The sequence below is a fragment of the Schistocerca americana genome, unplaced genomic scaffold (genome assembly GCF_021461395.2).
Source record: "Schistocerca americana isolate TAMUIC-IGC-003095 unplaced genomic scaffold, iqSchAmer2.1 HiC_scaffold_14, whole genome shotgun sequence".
Lineage (NCBI taxonomy): Eukaryota > Metazoa > Arthropoda > Insecta > Orthoptera > Acrididae > Schistocerca > Schistocerca americana.
In genome coordinates, this window is record NW_025725481.1 from 9,567,017 (window position 1) to 9,587,623 (window position 20,607).

The window sequence follows — 20,607 nt, forward strand, 5'->3', positions numbered from 1 at the left end:
TTACTGTATACCTTTGACATTCTTATTGACGATATAACACAGAAATTACATCGGAATTAAATTCAAAAGTCACAATGCCGACTTAAGTACAAGAAGACTGACACTCAAACTTTCTATGATTTGAACCTCTCCTGTGAGTCCAATTTTGGATTCCGATGCTTCTCTTCAGGTTTACTGTGTGCCTAGGGCCTTCTTAATGACGATGATGCACAGAAATTGCATCGGAATTAAATTCGAAAGGCACAATGCCGAGTTCAGTACAAGAGGACTGACACTCTAACTTTCCATGATTTGAAACTCTCCTGTGAGTCCAGTTTTAGATTCCGATGCTTTACTTCAGGTTTACTGTATCCCTTGGACCTTCTTATTGACGATGAAACACAGAAATTGCATCCGAATTTAATACAGAAATCACAATGCCGACTTGAGTACAAGCGGACTGACACTCTAACTTTTTATGATTTGAACATCCCCTGTGAGTCCAGTTTTAGATTCCGATGCTTCACTTCAGTTTCACTGTATTCCCCGGTCCTTCTTATTGACTATGAAACACCGAAATTCCATCCGAATTTAATACAAAAATCACAATGCCGACTTACGTACAAGAGGGCTGACAGTCTCATATTCTATGATTTGAACATCTCTTGTGAGTCCAGTTTTAGATTCCGATGCTTCACTTCAGGTTTACTGTACACCTTGGACCTTCTTATTGACGATGAAACACAGAGTTTGTATCCGAATTTAATACAAAAGGCACAATGCCGACTTAAGTACAAGCGGACAGACACTCTAACTTTCTATGATTTTAACCTCTCCGTTGAGTCCAGTTTTAGATTCCAATGCTTCACTTCAGGTTTACTGTATACCTTGGGCCTTCTTATTGACGATGAAACACAGAAATTGCATCCGAATTTAATACAAAAGGTACTACGCTGACTTAAGTAAAAGAGGACAGACACTCTCACTTTCTATGATTTGAACCCCTCCTGTGAGTCCAGTTTTAGGTTCCGATGCTTCACTTCAGGTTTACTGTATCGCTTTGACCATCTTATTGACGATGAAATACAGAAATTGCATCCGACGTTAATACAAAAATCATAATGCCGACTTAAGTACAAGAGGGCTGACACTCTAACTTTCTATGATTTGAACCTCTCCTGTGAGTCCAGTTTTAGATTCCGATGCTTCACATCAGGTTTACTGCATCCCTTGGACCTTTTTATTGATGATGATACACAGAAATTACATCCGAATGTAATACAAAAGGCACAATGCCGACTTAAGTACAAGAGGACTGACACTCTCATTTTCTATGATTTGAACCTGTCCTGGGAGTCCAGTTTCAGATTCCGATTCTTCACTTCAGGTTTACTGTATACCTTGGACCTTCTTATTGACGATGAAACACAGAAATTGCATCCGAATTTAATACAAAAATCACAATGCCGACTTAAGTACAAGAGGGCTGACAGTCTCACTTTCTATGATTTGAACCTCTCCTGTAAGTCCAGTTTTAGATTCCGATGCTTCACTTGAGGTTTACTGTATCCCTTGCACCTTCTTATTGACGATGAAACACAGAAATTGCATCCGAATTTAATACAAAATGCACAATGCCGACATAAGTACAAGAGGACTGACGCTCTAACTTTCTATGATTTGAACCTCTCCTGTGAGTCCAGTTTTAGATTCCGATGCTTCACTTCAGGTTAACTGTATACCTTGGACCTTCTTATTGACGATGAAACTCAGAAATTGCATCGGAATTCAATACAAAAGGCACATGCCGACTTAAGTACAAGAATACTGACACTCTCACATTCTATGATTTGAACCTCTCCTGTGAGTCCAGTTTTAGATTCCTATACTTCACTTCATGTTAACTGTATCCCTTGGGCGTTCTTATTGACGATGATACACAGAAATTGCATCCGAATTTAATACAAAACGCACAATGCCGACTTAAGTACAAGAGGACTGACACTCTCACTTTCTATCATTTGAACCTCTCCTGTGAGTCCAGTTTTAGATTCCGATGCTTCACTTCAGGTTTACTGTATCCCTTGGACCTTCTTATTGACGCTGAAATACAGAAATAGCATCCGAATTTAATACAAAAGGCACAATGCCGACTTATGTACAAGAGGACCGACACTCTAACATTCTATAATTTGAACCTCTCCTGTGAGTCCAGTTTTAGATTCCGATGCTTCACTTCAAGTTTACTGTATACCTTTGACATTCATATTGACGATATAACACAAAAATTGCATCGGAATTAAATTCAAAAGTCACAATGCCGACTTAAGTACAAGATGACTGACACTCTAACTTTCTATGATTTGAACCTCTCCTGTGCGTCCAATTTTGGATTCCGATGCTTCTCGTCAGGTTTACTGTGTGCCTAGGGCCTTCTTAATGACGATGATGGACAGAAATTGCATCGCAATTAAATTCGAAAGGCACAATGCCGAGTTCAGTACAAGAGGACTGACACTGTAACTTTCCAAGATTTGAACCTCTCCTGTGAGTCCAGTTTTAGATTCCGATGCTTCACTTCAGGTTTACTGTATCCCTTGGACCTTCTTACTGACGATGACATACAGAAATTGCATCCGAATTTAATACAGAAATCACAATGCGGACTTGAGTACAAGAGGACTGACACTCTCATATTTTATGATTTGAACATCTCTTGTGAGCCCAGTTTTAGATTCCGATGCTTCACTTCAGGTTTACTGTACACCTAGGACCTTCTTATTGAAGATGAAACACAGAGTTTGTATCCGAATTTAATACAAAAGGCACAATGCCGAATAAGTAAAAGAGGACAGACACTCTAACTTTCTATGATTTGAACCTCTCCGTTGAGTCCAGTTTTAGATTCCGATGCTTCACTTCAGGTTTACTGTATACCTTGGGCCTTCTTATTGACGATGAAACACAGAAATTGCATCCGAATTGAATACAAAAGGTATTACGCTGACTTAAGTAAAAGAGGACTGACACTCTCACTTTCTATGATTTGAACCCCTCCTGTGAGTCCAGTTTTAGATTCCGATGCTTCACTTCAGGTTTACTGTATCCCTTTGACCATCTTATTGACGATGAAACACAGAAATTGCATCCGACGTTAATACAAAAGTCATAATGCCGACTTAAGTACAAGAGGGCTGACACTCTAACTTTCTATGATTTGAACCTCTCCTGTGAGTCCAGTTTTAGATTCCGATGCTTCACATCAGGTTTACTGCATCCCTTGGACCTTCTTATTGACGATGATACACAGAAATTACATCCGAATGTAATACAAAAGGCACAACGCTGACTTAAGTACAAGAGGACTGACACTCTCATTTTCTATGATTTGAACCTGTCCTGTGAGTCCAGTTTCAGATTCCGATTCTTCACTTCAGGTTTACTGTATACCTTGGACCTTCTTATTGACGATGAAACACAGAAATTGCATCCGAATTTAATACAAAAATCACAATGCCGACTTAAGTACAAGAGGGCTGTCAGTCTCACTTTCTATGATTTGAACCTCTCCTGTGAGTCCAGTTTTAGATTCCGATGCTTCTCTTGAGGTTTACTGTATCCCTTGCACCTTCTTAGTGACGATGAAACACAGAAATTGCATCCGAAATTAATACAAAAGGCACAATGCTGACTTAAGTACAAGAGGACTGACACTCTAACATTCTATGATTTGAACCTCTCCTGTGAGTCCAGTTTTAGATTCCGATGCTTCACTTCAGGTTAACTATATACCTTGGACCTTCTTATTGACGATGAAACACAGAAATTGCATCCGAATTTAATACAAAAATCACAACGCCGACTTAGGTACAAGAGGGCTGACACTCGAACTTTCTATGTTTTGAACCTCTCCTGTGAGTCCAGTTTTAGATTCCGATGCTTCACTTCTGGTTAACTATATACCTTGGACCTTCTTATTGACGATGAAACACAGAAATTGCATCCGAATTTAATACAAAATGCACAATGCCGACATAAGTACAAGAGGACTGACGCCTTAACTTTCTATGATTTGAACCTCTCCTGGGAGTCCAGTTTTAGATTCCGATGCTTCACTTCAGGTTACCTGTATACCTTGGACCTTCTTATTGACGATGAAACTCAGAAATTGCATCGGAATTTAATACAAAAGGCACAATGCCGACTTAAGTACAAGAGGACTGACACTCTCACTTTCTTTGATTTGAACCTCTCCTGTGAGTCCAGTTTTAGATTCCGATGCTTCACTTCAGGTTTACTGTATCCCTTGGACTTTCTTATTGACGCTGAAATACAGAAATAGCATCCGAATTTAATACAAAAGGCACAATGCCGACTTAAGTACAAGAGGACTGTCACTCTCACTTCCTATGATTTGAACCTCTCCTGTGGGTCCAGTTTCAGATTCCGATGCTTCACTTCAGGTTTACTGTATACCTTGGACCTTCTTACTGACGATGGAACACAGAAATTGCATCGGAATTAAATTCAAAAGGCACAATGCCGACTTAAGTACAAGAGGACTGACACTCTAACTATCTATGATTTGAACCCCTCCTGTGAGTCCAGTTTTAGATTCCGATGCTTCACTTCAGGTTTACTGTATCCCTTTGGACCTTCTTATTGACGATGAAACACAGAAATTGCATCCGAATTTAATACAATAGGCACAATGCCGACTTAAGTACAAGAGGACCGACACTCTACCATTCTATAATTTGAACCTCTCCTGTGAGTCCAGTTTTAGATTCCGATGCTTCACTTCAGGTTTACTGTATCCCTTGGATCTTCTTATTGACGATGAAACACAGATATTGCATCCGAATTTAATACAGAAATCACAATGCCGACTTGAGTACAAGAGGACTGACACTCTTACTTTCTACGATTTGAACATCTCCTGTGAGTCCAGTTTTAGATTCCGATGCTTCGCTTCAGTTTTACTGTATTCCTCGGTCCTTCTTATTGACTATGAAACACCGAAATTGCATTCGAATTTAATACGAAAATCACAATGCCGACTTAAGTACAAGAGGGCTGACACTCTCATATTCTATGATTTGAACATCTCCTGTGAGTCCAGTTTTAGATTCCGATGCTTCACTTCAGGTTTACTGTACACCTTGGACCTTCTTATTGACGATGAAACACAGAGTTTGTATCCGAATTTAATACAAAAGGCACAATGCCGACTTAAGTAAAAGAGGACAGACACTTTAACTTTCTATGATTTGAACCTCTCCGTTGAGTCCAGTTTTAGATTCCGATGCTTCACTTCAGGTTTACTGTATACCTTGGGCCTTCTTATTGACGATGAAACTTAGAAATTGCATCCGAATTTAATACAGGAGGTACTACGCTGACTTAAGTAAAAGAGGACTGACACTCTCACTTTCTATGATTTGAACCCCTCCTGTCAGTCCAGTTTTAGGTTCCGATGCTTCACTTCCGGTTTACTGTATCCCTTTGACCATCTTATTGACGATGAAACACAGAAATTGCATCCGAAGTTAATACAAAAATCACAATGCCGACTTAAGTACAAGAGGGCTGACACTCTAACTTTCTATGATTTGAACCTCTCCTGTGAGTCCAGTTTTAGATACGGATGCTTCACATCTGGTTTACTGCATCCCTTGGACCTTCTTATTGACGATGATACACAGAAATTGCATCCGAATGTAATACAAAAGGCACAATGCACACTTAAGTACAAGAGGACTGACACTCTAACATTCTATGATTTGAACCACTCCTGTGAGTCCAGTTTTAGATTCCGATGCTTCACTTGAGGTTTACTGTATCCCTTGCACCTTCTTATTGACGATAAAAAACAGAAATTGCATCCGAATTTAATACAAAAGGCACAATGCTGACTAAAGTACAAGAGGACTGACACTCTAACATTCTATGATTTGAACCTCTCCTGTGAGTCCAGTTTTAGATTCCGATGCTTCACTTCAGGTTTACTGTATACATCGGACCTTCTTATTGACGATGAAACACAGAAATTGCATCCGAATTTAATACAAAAATCACAATGCAGACTTAAGTACAAGAGGGCTGACACTCTAACATTCTATGATTTGAACCTCTCCTGTGAGTCCAGTTTTAGATTCCGATGCTTCACTTGAGGTTTACTGTATCCCTTGCACCTTCTTATTGACGATAAAAAACAGAAATTGCATCCGAATTTAATACAAAAGGCACAATGCTGACTAAAGTACAAGAGGACTGAAACTCTAACATTCTATGATTTGAACCTCTCCTGTCAGTCCAGTTTTAGATTCCGATGCTTCACTTCAGGTTTACTGTATACATCGGACCTTCTTATTGACGATGAAACACAGAAATTGCATCCGAATTTAATACAAAAAAATCACAATGCAGACTTAAGTACAAGAGGGCTGACACTCTAATTTTCTATGATTTGAACCTCTCCTGTGAGTCCAGTTTTAGATTCCGATGCTTCACTTCAGGTTTACTGTATCCCTTGGACCTTCTTATTGTCGATGAAATACAGAAATTGCATCCGAATTTAATACAAAAGGCACAATGCCGACTTAAGTACAAGAGGACTGACACTCTAACTTTCTATGATTTGAACCCCTCCTGTGAGTCCAGTTTTCGATTCCGATTCTTCACGTCAATTCTACTCTATTCCTCGGTCCTTCTTATTGACTATGAAACACCGAAATTACATCTGAACTTAATACAAAAATCACAATGCCGAATTAAGTACAAGAGGGCTGACACTCTCATATTCTATGATTTGAACATCTCTTGTGAGTCCAGTTTTAGATTCCGATGCTTCACTTCAGGTTTACTGTACACCTTGGACCTTCTTATTGACGATGAAACACAGAGTTTGTATCCGAATTTAATACAAAAGGCACAATGCTGACTTAAGTAAAAGAGGACAGACACTTTAACTTTCTATGATTTGAACCTCTCCGTTGAGTCCAGTTTTAGATTCCGATGCTTCACTTCAGGTTTACTGTATACATCGGACCTTCTTATTGACGATGAAACACAGAAATTGCATCCGAATTTAATACAAAAATCACAATGCAGACTTAAGTACAAGAGGGCTGACACTCTAACATTCTATGATTTGAACCTCTCCTGTGAGTCCAGTTTTAGATTCCGATGCTTCACTTGAGGTTTACTGTATCCCTTGCACCTTCTTATTGACGATAAAAAACAGAAATTGCATCCGAATTTAATACAAAAATCACAATGCCGACTTAAGTACAAGAGGGCTGACACTCTAACTTTCTATGATTTGAACCTGTCCTGTGAGTCCAGTTTTAGATACCGATGCTTCACATCAGGTTTACTTTATCCCTTGGACCTTCTTATTGACGATGATACACAGAAATTGCATCCGAATGTAATACAAAAGGCACAATGCCGACTTAAGTACAAGAGGACTGACACTCTCATTTTCTATGATTTGAACCTGTCCTGTGAGTCCAGTTTCAGATTCCGATTCTTCACCTCAGGTTTACTGTATACCTTGGACCTTCTTATTGACGATGAAACACAGAAATTGCATCCGAATTTAATACAAAAATCGCAATGCCGACTTAAGTACAAGAGGGCTGACAGTCTCACTTTCTATGATTTGAACCTCTCCTGTGTGTCCAGTTTTAGATTCCGATGCTTCACTTGAGGTTTACTGTATGCCTTGCACCTTCTTATTGACGATGAAACACAGAAATTGCATCCGAATTTAATACAAAAGGCACAATGCTGACTTAAGTACAAGAGGACTGACACTCTAACATTCTATGATTTGAACCTCTCCTGTGAGTCCAGTTTTAGATTCCGATGCTTCACTTGAGGTTTACTGTATCCCTTGCACCTTCTTATTGACGATAAAAAACAGAAATTGCATCCGAATTTAATACAAAAGGCACAATGCTGACTAAAGTACAAGAGGACTGACACTCTAACATTCTATGATTTGAACCTCTCCTGTGAGTCCAGTTTTAGATTCCGATGCTTCACTTCAGGTTTACTGTATACATCGGACCTTCTTATTGACGATGAAACACAGAAATTGCATCCGAATTTAATACAAAAATCACAATGCAGACTTAAGTACAAGAGGGCTGACACTCTAATTTTCTATGATTTGAACCTCTCCTGTGAGTCCAGTTTTAGATTCCGATGCTTCACTTCAGGTTTACTGTATCCCTTGGACCTTCTTATTGACGATGAAATACAGAAATTGCATCCGAATTTAATACAAAAGGCACAATGCCCACTTAAGTACAAGAGGACTGACACTCTCACTTTCTATGATTTGAACCTCTCCTGTGAGTCCAGTTTCAGATTCAGATGCTTCACTTCAGGTTTACTGTATACCTTGGACCTTCTTATTGACGATGGATCACAGAAATTGCATCGGAATTAAATTCAAAAGGCACAATGCCGACTTAAGTACAAGAGGACTGACACTCTAACTTTCTATGATTTGAACCCCTCCTGTGAGTCCAGTTTTAGATTCCGATGCTTCACTTCAGTTCCACTGTATTCCTCGGTCCTTCTTATTGACTATGAAACACCGAAATTACATCTGAACTTAATACAAAATTCACAATGCCGACTTAAGTACAAGAGGGCTGACACTCTCATATTCTATGATTTGAACATCTCTTGTGAGTCCAGTTTTAGATTCCGATGCTTCACTTCAGGTTTACTGTACACCTTGGACCTTCTTATTGACGATGAAACACAGAGTTTGTATCCGAATTTAATACAAAAGGCACAATGCTGACTTAAGTAAAAGAGGACAGACACTTTAACTTTCTATGATTTGAACCTCTCCGTTGAGTCCAGTTTTAGATTCCGATGCTTCACTTCAGGTTTACTGTATACCTTGGGCCTTCTTATTGACGATGAAACACAGAAATTGCATCCGAATTTAATACAAGAGGTACTACGCTGACTTAAGTAAAAGAGGACTGACACTCTCACTTTCTATGATTTGAACCCCTCCTGTCAGTCCAGTTTTAGGTTCCGATGCATCACTTCAGGTTTACTGTATCCCTTTGACCATCTTATTGACAATGAAACACAGAAATTGCATCGGAAGTTAATACAAAAATCACAATGCCGACTTAAGTACAAGAGGGCTGACACTCTAACTTTCTATGATTTGAACCTTTCCTGTGAGTCCAGTTTTAGATACCGATGCTTCACATCAGGTTTACTGCATCCCTTGGACCTTCTTATTGACGATGATACACTGAAATTGCATCCGAATGTAATACAAAATGCACAATGCCGACTTAAGTACAAGAGGACTGACACTCTCATTTTCTATGATTTGAACCTGTCCTGTGAGTCCAGTTTCAGATTTCGATTCTTCACCTCAGGTTTACTGTATACCTTGGACCTTCTTATTGACGATGAAACACAGAAATTGCATCCGAATTTAATACAAAAGGCACAATGCTGACTTAAGTACAAGAGGACTGACATTCTAACATTCTATGATTTGAACCTCTCCTGTGAGTCCAGTTTTAGATTCCGATGCTTCACTTCAGGTTTACTGTACACATCGGACCTTCTTATTGACGATGAAACACAGAAATTGCATCCGAATTTAATACAAAAATCACAATGCAGACTTAAGTACAAGAGGGCTGACACTCTAATTTTCTATGATTTGAACCTCTCCTGTGAGTCCAGTTTTAGATTCCGATGCTTCACTTCAGTTCTACTGTATTCCTCGGTCCTTCTTATTGACTATGAAACACCGAAATTTCATCTGAACTTAATACAAAAATCACAATGCCGACTTAAGTACAAGAGGGCTGACACTCTCATTTTCTATGATTTGAACATCTAATGTGAGTCCAGTTTTAGATTCCGATGCTTCACATCAGGTTTACTGTATCCCTTGTACCTTCTTATTGACGATGGAACACAGAGTTTGCATCCGAATTTAATACAAAAGGCACAATGCCGACTTAAGTACAAGAGGACAGACACTCTAACTTTATATGATTTGAACCTCTCCGTTGAGTCCAGTTTTAGATTCCGATGCTTCACTTCAGGTTTACTGTATACCTTGGACCTTCTTATTGACGATGAAACACGGAAATTGATTCCGAATTTAATACAAAAGGTACTATGCTGAGTTAAGTAAAAGAGGACTGACACTCTAACTTACTATTATTTGAACCTCTCCTGTGAGTCCAATTTTGGATTCCGATGCCTCTCTTCAGGTTTATTCAGTGCCTTGGACCTTCTTAATGACGATGAAGCACAGAAATTGCATCGGAATTAAATTCAAAAGGCACAATGCCGAGTTAAGTACAAGAGGACTGACACTCAAACTTTCCATTATTTGAACCTCTCCTGTGAGTCCAATTTTAGATTCCGTTGCTTCACATCAGGTTTACTGAATCCCTTGCACCTTCTTATTGATTATGAAACACAGAAATTGCATCCGAATTTAATACAAAAGGCACAATGCCGACTTAAGTACAAGAGGACCGACACTCTAACATTCTATGATTTTAACCTCTCCTGTGAGTCCAGTTTTAGATTCCGATGCTTCACTTCAGGTTTACAGTATACCTTTGATTTCTTATTGACGATGAAACACAGAAATTGCACCGGAATTTAATTCAAAAGTCACAATGCCGACTTAAGTAAAAGAGGACTGACTTTTTACACTTTCTATGATTTGAACCTCGACTGTGAGTCCAATTTTAGATTTCGGTGCTTCACATCAGGTTTACTGTATCCTTTGGACCTTCTTAATGTCGATGAAACACAGAAATTGCATCCGAATTTAATACAAAAGGCACATTCCCGACTTAAGTACAAGAGGACTGACACTCTCACTTTCTATTATTTGAACCTCTCCTGTGAGACCAGTTTTACATTCCGATGCTTCACTTCAGGTTTACTGTATACCTTGGACCCTCTTATTGACGATGGAACACAGAAATTGCATCGGAATTAAACTCAAAAGGCACAATGCCGACTTAAGCACAAGAGGACTGACACTCTAACTTTCTATGATTTGAACCCCTCCTGTGAGTCCAACTTTACATTCCGATGCTTCACTTCAGTTTTACTGTATTCCTCGGTACTTCTTATTGACTATGAAACACCGAAATTGCATCCGAACGTAATACAAAAAAGACAATGCCGACATAAGTACAAGAGGGCTGACACTCTCATTTTCTATGATTTGAACATCTCCTGTGAGTCCAGTTTTAGATTCCGATGCTTCACTTTAGGTTTACTGTATACCTTGGACCTTCTTATTGACGATGAAACACAGAATTTGCATCCGAATTTAATACAAAAGACACAATGCCGACTTAAGTACAAGAGGACAGACACTCTAACTTTCTATGATTTGAACCTCTCCGTTGAGTCCAGTTATAGACTCCGATGTTTCACTTCAGGTTTACTGTATACCTTGGACCTTCTTATTGACGATGAAACACAGAAATTGCATCCGAATTTAATACAAAAGGTACTATGCTGACTTAAGTAAAAGAGGACTGACACTCTCACTTTCTATGATATGAACCCCTCCTGTGAGTCCAGTTTTAGGTTCCGATGCTTCACTTCAGGTTTACTGTATCCCTTTGACCATCTTATTGACGATGAAACACAGATATTGCATCCGAATTTAATACAAAAGTCACAATGCCGACTTAAGTACAAGAGGACTGACACTCTAACTTTCTATTATTTGAACCTCTCCTGTGAGTCCAATTTTGGATTCCGATGCCTCTCTTCAGGTTTACTGAGTGCTTTGGGCCTTCTTAATGACGATGTAGCATAGAAATTGCATCGGAATTAAAGTCAAAAGGCACAATGCCGAGTTAAGTACACGAGGACCGACACTCTAACATTCTGTGATTTGAACCTCTCCTGTGAGTCCAGTTTTAGATTCCGATGCTTCACTTCAGGTTTACAGTATACCCTTGACTTCTTATTGACGAGGAAACACAGAAATTGCATCATAATATAATTCAAAAGTCACAATACCGACTAAAGTACAAGAGGACTAACACTCTAACTTTCTACGATTTGAACCTTTCCTGTGAGTCCAATTCTGGATTCCGATGCTTCTCTTCAGGTTTCTGTGTGCCTTGGACCTTCTTAATGACGATGAAGCACAGAAATTGCATCGGAATTTAATTCAAAAGGCACAATGACGAGTTAAGTACAAGAGTACTGACACTCTAACTTTCCATGATTTGAACCTTTCCTGTGAGTCCAGTATTAGATTCCGATGCTTCACTTCAGGTTTACTGTATCCCTTGTAACTTCTTATTGACGATGAAACGCAGAAATTGCATTCGAATTTAATACAATGGTCACAATGCCGACTTAAGTACACAAGGACTGACACTTTAACTTTCTATGGTTTGAACCTCTCCTGTGAGTCCAGTTTTAGATTCCGATGCTTCACTTCAGGTTTACTGTATACCTCTGTCCTTCTTATTGACTATGAAACACCGAAATTGCATCCGAATTTAATACAAAAATCACAATGCCGACTTAAGTACAAGAGGGCTGACACTCTTACTTTCTATGATTTGAACCTCTCCTGTGAGTCCAGTTTTAGATTCCCATGCTTCACTTCAGGTTTACTGTATACCTTGGACCTTCTTATTGACGATAAAACACAGAGTTTTCATCCGAATTTAATACAAAAGGCACAATGCCAACTAAGGTACAAGAGGACTAACACTCTAACTTTCTATGATTTCTACCCGTCCTGTGAGTCCAGTTTTCGATTCCGATGCTTCACTTCAGGTTTACTATATACCTTGGACCATCTTATTGACGATGACACACAGAAATTGCATCCGAATTTAATACTAAAGACACTATGCTGACTTAAGTAAAAGAGGACTGACTTTCTCACTTTCTATGATTTGAACCTCGACTGTGAGTCCAATTTTAGATTGCGGTGCTTCAAATCAGGTTTACTGTATCCCTTGGACCTTCTTATTGACTATGAAACACAGAAATTACATCCGAATTAAATACAAAAGGCACAATGCCGAATTAAGTACAAGAGGGCTGACACTCTAACTTTCTATGAATTGAACCTCTCCTGTGAGTACAGTCTTAGATTCCGATGCTTCACTTCAGTTTTACTGTATACCTTGGAGCTTCTTATTGACGATGAAACACAGAGTTTGCATCCGAATTTAATACAAAAGGCACAATGCCGACTTAAGTACAAGAGGACTGACACTCTAAATTTCTATGATTTCAACCCCTCCTGTGAGTCCAGTTTTAGATTCCGATGCTTTACTTCAGGTTTACTGTATACCTTAGACCTTCTTATTGATGATGAAACACAAAAATTTGCATCCGAACTTAATACAAAAGGCACTATGCCGACTTAAGTAAAAGAGGACTGACTTTCTCACTCTCTATGATATGAACCTGTCCTGTGAGTCCAGTTTTAGATTCCGGTGCTTCACTTCAGGCTTACTGTATCCTTTCGACCTTCTTATTGACGATGAAGCACAGAAATTGCATCGGAATTAAATTCAAAACGCACAATGCCAAGTTAAGTTCAAGAGGCCTGACACTCTAACTTTCTATGATTAGAACCTCTCCTGTGGGTCCAGTTTTAGATACCGATGCTTCACTTCAGGTTTACTGTATCCCTTGAACCTTCTTATTGACGATGAAACACAGAAATTGCATCCGAATTTAATACAAAAGGCACAATGCCTACTGAAGTAAAAGAGGACTGACACTCACACTTTCTGTGATTTGAACCTCTCCTGTGAAACCAGTTTTAGATTCCAATGCTTCCCTTCAGGTATGCTGTATACCTTGCACCTTCTTATTGACGACGAAACACAGAAATTGCATCGGAATTAAAATCAAAAGGCACAATGCCGACTTAAGTACAAGAGGACTGGCACTCTAACTCTCTAAGGTTAGAACCTCTCCTGTGAGTCCAGTTTTAGATTCCGATGCTTCACTTCTGTCTTACTGTGTCCTTTGGAGCTTCTAATTGACGATGACACACAGAAATTGCATCCGAATTTAATACAAAAGGCACAATGCCGACTTAAGTACAAGAGGACTGACACTCTCACTTTCTATGATTTGAACCTCTCCTGTGAGTCCAGTATTAGATTCCGATGCTTCACTTCAGGTTTACTGTATACCTCTGTCCTTCTTATTGACTATGAAACACCGAAATTGCATCCGAATTTAATACAAAAATCACAATGCCGACTTAAGTACAAGTGGGCTGACACTCTAACTTTCTATGATTTGAACCTCTCCTGTGAGTCCAGTTTTAGATTCCGATGCTTCACTTCAGGTTTACTGTATACCTTGGACCTTCTTATTGACGATACAACACAGAGTTTGCATCCGAATTTAATACAAAAGGCACAGTGCCAACTTAAGTACAAGATTACTGACACTCTAACTCTCTATGATTTCTACCCGTCCTGTGAGTCCAGTGTTCGATTCCGATGCTTCACTTCAGGTTTACTGTATACCTTGGACCATCTTATTGACGATGAAACACAGAAATTGCATCCGAATTTTAACAAAGAAATGCACTATGCGGACTTAAGTAAAAGAGGACTGACTTTCTCACTTTCTATGATTTGAAACTCGACTGTGAGTCCAATTTTAGATTCTGGTGCTTCACATCAGGTTTACTGTATCTCTTGGTCCTTCTTATTGTCGATGAAACACAGAAATTGCATCCGAATTTAATACAAAAGGCACTATCCCGACTTAAGTACAAGTTGACTGACACTCTAACTTTCTATGATTTGAACCTCTCTGTGAGTCCAGTTTTAGGTTCCGATGCTTCACTTCAGGTTTACTGTATCCCTTGGCCCATCTTATTGACTATGAAACACAGAAATTGCATCCGAATTTAATACAAAAATCACAATGAAGACATACGTACATGAGGGCTGACACTCTAATTTTCTATGATTTCAACCTCTTCTGTGAGTCCAGTTTTAGATTCCGATGCTTCACTTCAGGTTTACTGTATACCTTGGACCTTCTTATTGACGATGAAACACAGAAATTGCATCCGAATTTAATACAAAAATCACAATGCCGACTGAAGTAAAAGAGGACTGACACTCTCACTTTCTCCCGATTTGAACCTCTCCTGTGAAAAAAGTTTTAGATTCCAATGCTTCCCTTCAGGTTTGCTGTATACCTTGCACCTTCTTATTGACGACGAAACACAGAAATTGCATCGGAATTAAATTCAAAAGGCACAATGCCGACTTAAGTACAAGAGGACTGGCACTCTAACTCTCTAAGGTTTGAACCTTACCTGTGAGTCCAGTTTTAGATTCCGATGCTTCACTTCTGTTTTACTGTGTCCTTTGGAGCTTCTAATTGACGATGACACACAGAAATTGCATCCGAATTTAATACAAAATGCACAATGCCGACGTAAGTACAAGAGGACTGACACTCTCACTTTCTATGATTTGAACCTCTCCTGTGAGTCCGGTTTTAGATTCCGATGCTTCACTTCAGGTTTACCGTATACCTCGGTCCTTCTTATTGACTATGAAACACAAAATTGCATCCGAATTTAATACAAAAATCACAATGCCGACTTAAGTACATGAGGGCTGACACTCTAACTTTCTATGAATCGAACCTCTCCTGTGTGTCCAGTTTTGGATTCCGATGCTTCACTTCAGGTTTACTGTAACCCTTGGACCTTCTTATTGACGATGAAACACAGAAATTGCATCCAAATTTAATACAAAAGTCACAATGCCGACTTAAGTACAAGAGGACTGACACTCTAACTTTGTATGATATCAACCTATCCTGTGAGTCCAGTTTTAGATTCCGATGTTTCACTTCATGTTTACTGTATACCTTGGACCTTCTTATTGACGATGAATCACAGAAATTGCATCCGAATTTAATACAAATGGCACAATGCCGACTGAAGTAAAAGAGGACTGACACTCTCACTTTCTGTGATTTGAACCTCTCCTGTGAGTCCAGTTTTAGATTCCAATGCTTCCCTTCAGGTTTACTGTATACCTTGCACTTTCTTATTGACGATGAAACACTGAAATTGCATCGGAATTAAATTCAAGAGGCATAATGCCGACTTAAGTACAAGAGGACTATCACTCTAACTTTCTAAGATTAGAACCTCTCCTGTGAGTCCAGTTTTAGATTCCGATGCTTCACTTCTGGTTTACTGTATCCTTTGGACTTTCTAATTGACGATGAAACACAGAAATTACATCCGAATTTAATTCAAAAGGCACAATACCGACTTAAGTACAAGAGAACTGACACTCTCACTTTCTATTATTTGAACCTCTCCTGTGAGTCCAGTTTTAGATTCCGATGCTTAACTTCAGGTTAACTGTATCCCTTGGACCTTCTTATTGACGAAGAAACACAGACATTGCATCGGAAATTAATACAAAAGGCACAATGCTGCCTTCAGTACAAGAGGACTGACACTCTCACTTTGTATGATTTGAACCTCTCCTGTGAGTCCAGTTTTAGATTCCGATGCTTCACTTCAGGTTTACTGTATCTCTTGGATCTTCTTATTGACGATGAAACACCGATATTGCATCCGAATGTAATACAAAAGGCACAATGCCGACCTAAGTACAAGAGGACTGACACTCTCACTTTCTATGATTCGAACCTCTTCTGCGACGAGAGTTAGATACCGATGCTTCACTTCAGGTTTACTGTATACCTTGCACCTTTTTATTGACGATGAGACACAGAAATTGAATCGGAAATTAATGCAAAACGCACAATGCCGACTTAAGTACAAGAGGACTGACACCCTCACTTTCTATGATTTGAACCTATCCTGTGAGTCCAGTTTTAGATTCCGATGCTTCACTTCAGGTTTACTGTATCCCTTGGACCTTCTTATTGACGATGAAACACAGAAATTGCATCCGAATTAAATACCAAAGGCACAATGCTGACTTGAGTATAAGAGGAGTGACACTCTAACTTCCTATGATTTGAACCTCTCCTGTGAGTCCAGTTTTAGATTCCGATGCTTCACTTCAGGCTTACTGTATCCCTTGGACCTTCTTATTGACGATGAAACACAGAAGTTACATCCCAATTTAATACAAAATGCACAATGCCGACTTAAGTACAAGAGGGTTGACACTCTAACTTTCTATGATTTGAACCTCTCCTGTGAGACCAGTTTTAGATTCCGATGCTTCACTTCAGTTTTACTGTATACCTTGGACCTTCTTATTGACGATGAAACACAGAGTTTGCATCCGAATTTAATACAAAAGGCACAATGCCGACTTAAGTACAAGAGGACTGACACTCTAACTTTCTATGATTTCAACCTCTCCTGTGAGTCCAGTTTTAGATTCCGATGCTTCACTTCAGGTTTACAGTATACCTTGGACCTTCTTATTCACGATGAAACACAGAGTTTGCATCCGAATTTAATACAAAAGGCACAATGCCGACTTAAGTACAAGAGGACTGACACTCTCACATTCTATGATTGGAACCTTTTCTGTGACGAGAGTTAGATTCCGATGCATCACTTCAGGTTTACTGTATACCTTGCACCTTCTTATTTACGATGAAACACAGAAATTGAATCGGAAATTAATACAAAAGGCACAATGCCGAATTAAGTACAAGAGGGCTGACACTCTAAATTTCTATGATTTGAACCTCTCCTGTGAGTCCAGTTTTAGATTCCGATGCTTGAAATCAGGCTTACTGTATCCCTTGGACCTTCTTATTGACGATGAAACGCAGAAATTACATCCGAATTTAATACAAAAGGCACAATGCCGAATTAAGTACAAGAGGGCTGACACCCTAACGTTCTATAATTTGAACCTCTCCTGTGAGTCCAGTTTTAGATTCCGATGCTTCACTTCAGTTTTACTGTATACCTTGGACCTTCTTAATGACGATGAAACACAGAGTTTGCATCCGATTTTAATACAAAAGGCACAATGGCGACTTAAGTACATGAGGACTGACACTCTAACTATCTATGATTTGAACCTCTCCTGTGAGTCCAGTTTTAGATTCCGATGCTTCACTTCAGGTTTACTGTATACCTTGGACCTTCATAATGACGATGAAGCACAGAAATTGCATCGGAATTATTTTCAAAAGGCACAACGCCGAGTTAAGTACTAGAGGACTGACACTCTAAGTTTCTATGATTAGAACCTCTCCTGGGGGTCCAGTTTTAGATTACGATGCTTCACTTCAGGTTTACTGTATCCCTTGGACCTTCTTATTGACGATGAAACACAGAAATTGCATCCAAATTTAATACAAAAGTCACAATGCCGGCTTAAGTACAAGAGGACTGATACTCTAACTTTCTATGATTTGAACCTCTCCTGTGAGTCCAGTTTTAGATTCCGAAGGTTCACTTCAGATTTACTGTATACCTCGGTCCTTCTTATTGACTATGAAACACAGAAATTGCATCCGAATTTAATACAAAAATCACAATGCCGACTTCCGTACAAGAGGGCTGACACTCTAACTTTCTATGATTTGAACTTCTCCTGTGAGTCCAGTTTTAGATTCCGATGCCTCACTTCAGGTTTACTGTATCCTTTAGACCTTCTTATTGACGATGAGACACAGAAATTGCATCCGAATGTAATACAAAATGCATAATGCCGACCTAAGTACAAGAGGACTGAAACTCTCACTTTCTATGATTTGAACCTCTCCTGTTACTAGAGAGTTAGATTCCGATGCTTCACTTCAGATTTACTGTATACATTGCACCTTCTTATTGACGATGAAACACAGAAATTGAATCGGAAATCAATACAAATGGCACAATGCCGACTTAAGTACAAGAGGACTGACATTCTCTCTTTCTTTGATTTGAACCTCTCCTGTGAGTCCAGTTTTAGATTTTGATGCTTCACTTCAGGTTTACTGTATCCCTTGGACCTTCTTATTTACGATGAAACACGGAGTTTGCATCCGAATTTAATACAAAAGGCACAGTGCCGACTTAAGTACAAGAGGACTGACACTCTAACTTTCTATGATTTGAACCTCTCCTGTGAGTCACGTTTTGGATTCCGATGCTTCACTTCAGGTTTATTGTATCCGTTGGACATTCTTATTGACGATGAAACACAGAAATTCCATCCGAAATAAAAACAAAAGGCACTATTCCGATTTAAGTAAAAGAGGACTGCTTTCTCGCTTTCTGTGATATGAACCCTTAATGTGAGTCCAGTTTTAGATTCCGATGCTTCACTTCAGGTTTACGGTATCTGTTGGACCTTCTTATTGACGATGAAACACAGAAATTGCATCCGAATTTTATACAAAAGGCACAATACCGACTTGAGTACAAGAGGACTGATACTCTCACTTTCTATGATTGGAACCTCACCTGTAAGTCCAGTTTTACATACCGATGCTTCACTTCAGGTTTACTGTATCCCGTGGATCTTCTTATTGACGATGAAACACAGAAATTGCATCCGAATTTAATACAAAAGGCACAATGACGACTTAAGTACAAGAGGACTGACACTCTCACTTTCTGTGAATTGTACCTCTCCTGTCAGTCCAGTTTTAAATACCGATGCTTCACTTCAGGTTTACTGTATCCCTTGCACCTTCTTATTGTCGATTAAACACAGAAATTGCATCGGAATTTAATACAAAAGGCACAATGCCGACTTAAGTACAAGAGGACTGACACTCTCACTTTCTACGATTTGAACCTCGCCTGTGAGTCCAGTTTTAGATTCTGATGCTTCACTTCAAGATTACTGTATACCTTGCAACTTCTTATGGACGATGAAACACAGATATTGCATCCGAATTTAATACAAAAGGCACAACGCCGACTTAAGTACAAGAGGACTGACACTCTCACTTTCTATTATTTGAACCTCTCCTGTGACTTGAGAGTTAGATTCCGATGCTTCACTTCAGGTTTACTGTATACCTTGCACCTTCTTATTGACGATGAAACCGAGAAATTGAATCGGAAATTAATACAAAAGGCACAATGCCGACTTAAGTACAAGAGGACTGACACTCTCACTATCTATTATTTGAACCTCTCCTGTGAGTCCAGTTTTAGATACCGATCCTTCACTTCAGGTTTACTGTATCTGTTGGTCCTTCTTATTGACGATGAAACACAGAAATTGCATCCGAATTTTATACAAAAGGCACAATACAGACTTAAGTACAGGAGGACTGACACTCTCACTTTCTATGATTGGAACCTCTCCTGTAAGTCCAGTTTTAGATACCGATCCTGCACTTCAGTTTTACTGTATCCCTTGGACCTTCTTATTGACGATGAAACACATAGTTTGCATCCGAATTTAATACAAAAGGCACAATGACGACTTAAGTACAAGAGGACTGACACTCTAACTTTCTATGATTTGAACCTCTCCTGTGAGTCCAGTTTTAGATTCCGATGCTTCACTTCAGGTTTACTGTATCCCTTGGACCTTCTTATTGACGATGAAACACAGAAATTGCATCCGAATATAATACATAAGGCACCATGCCGACTTAAGTACA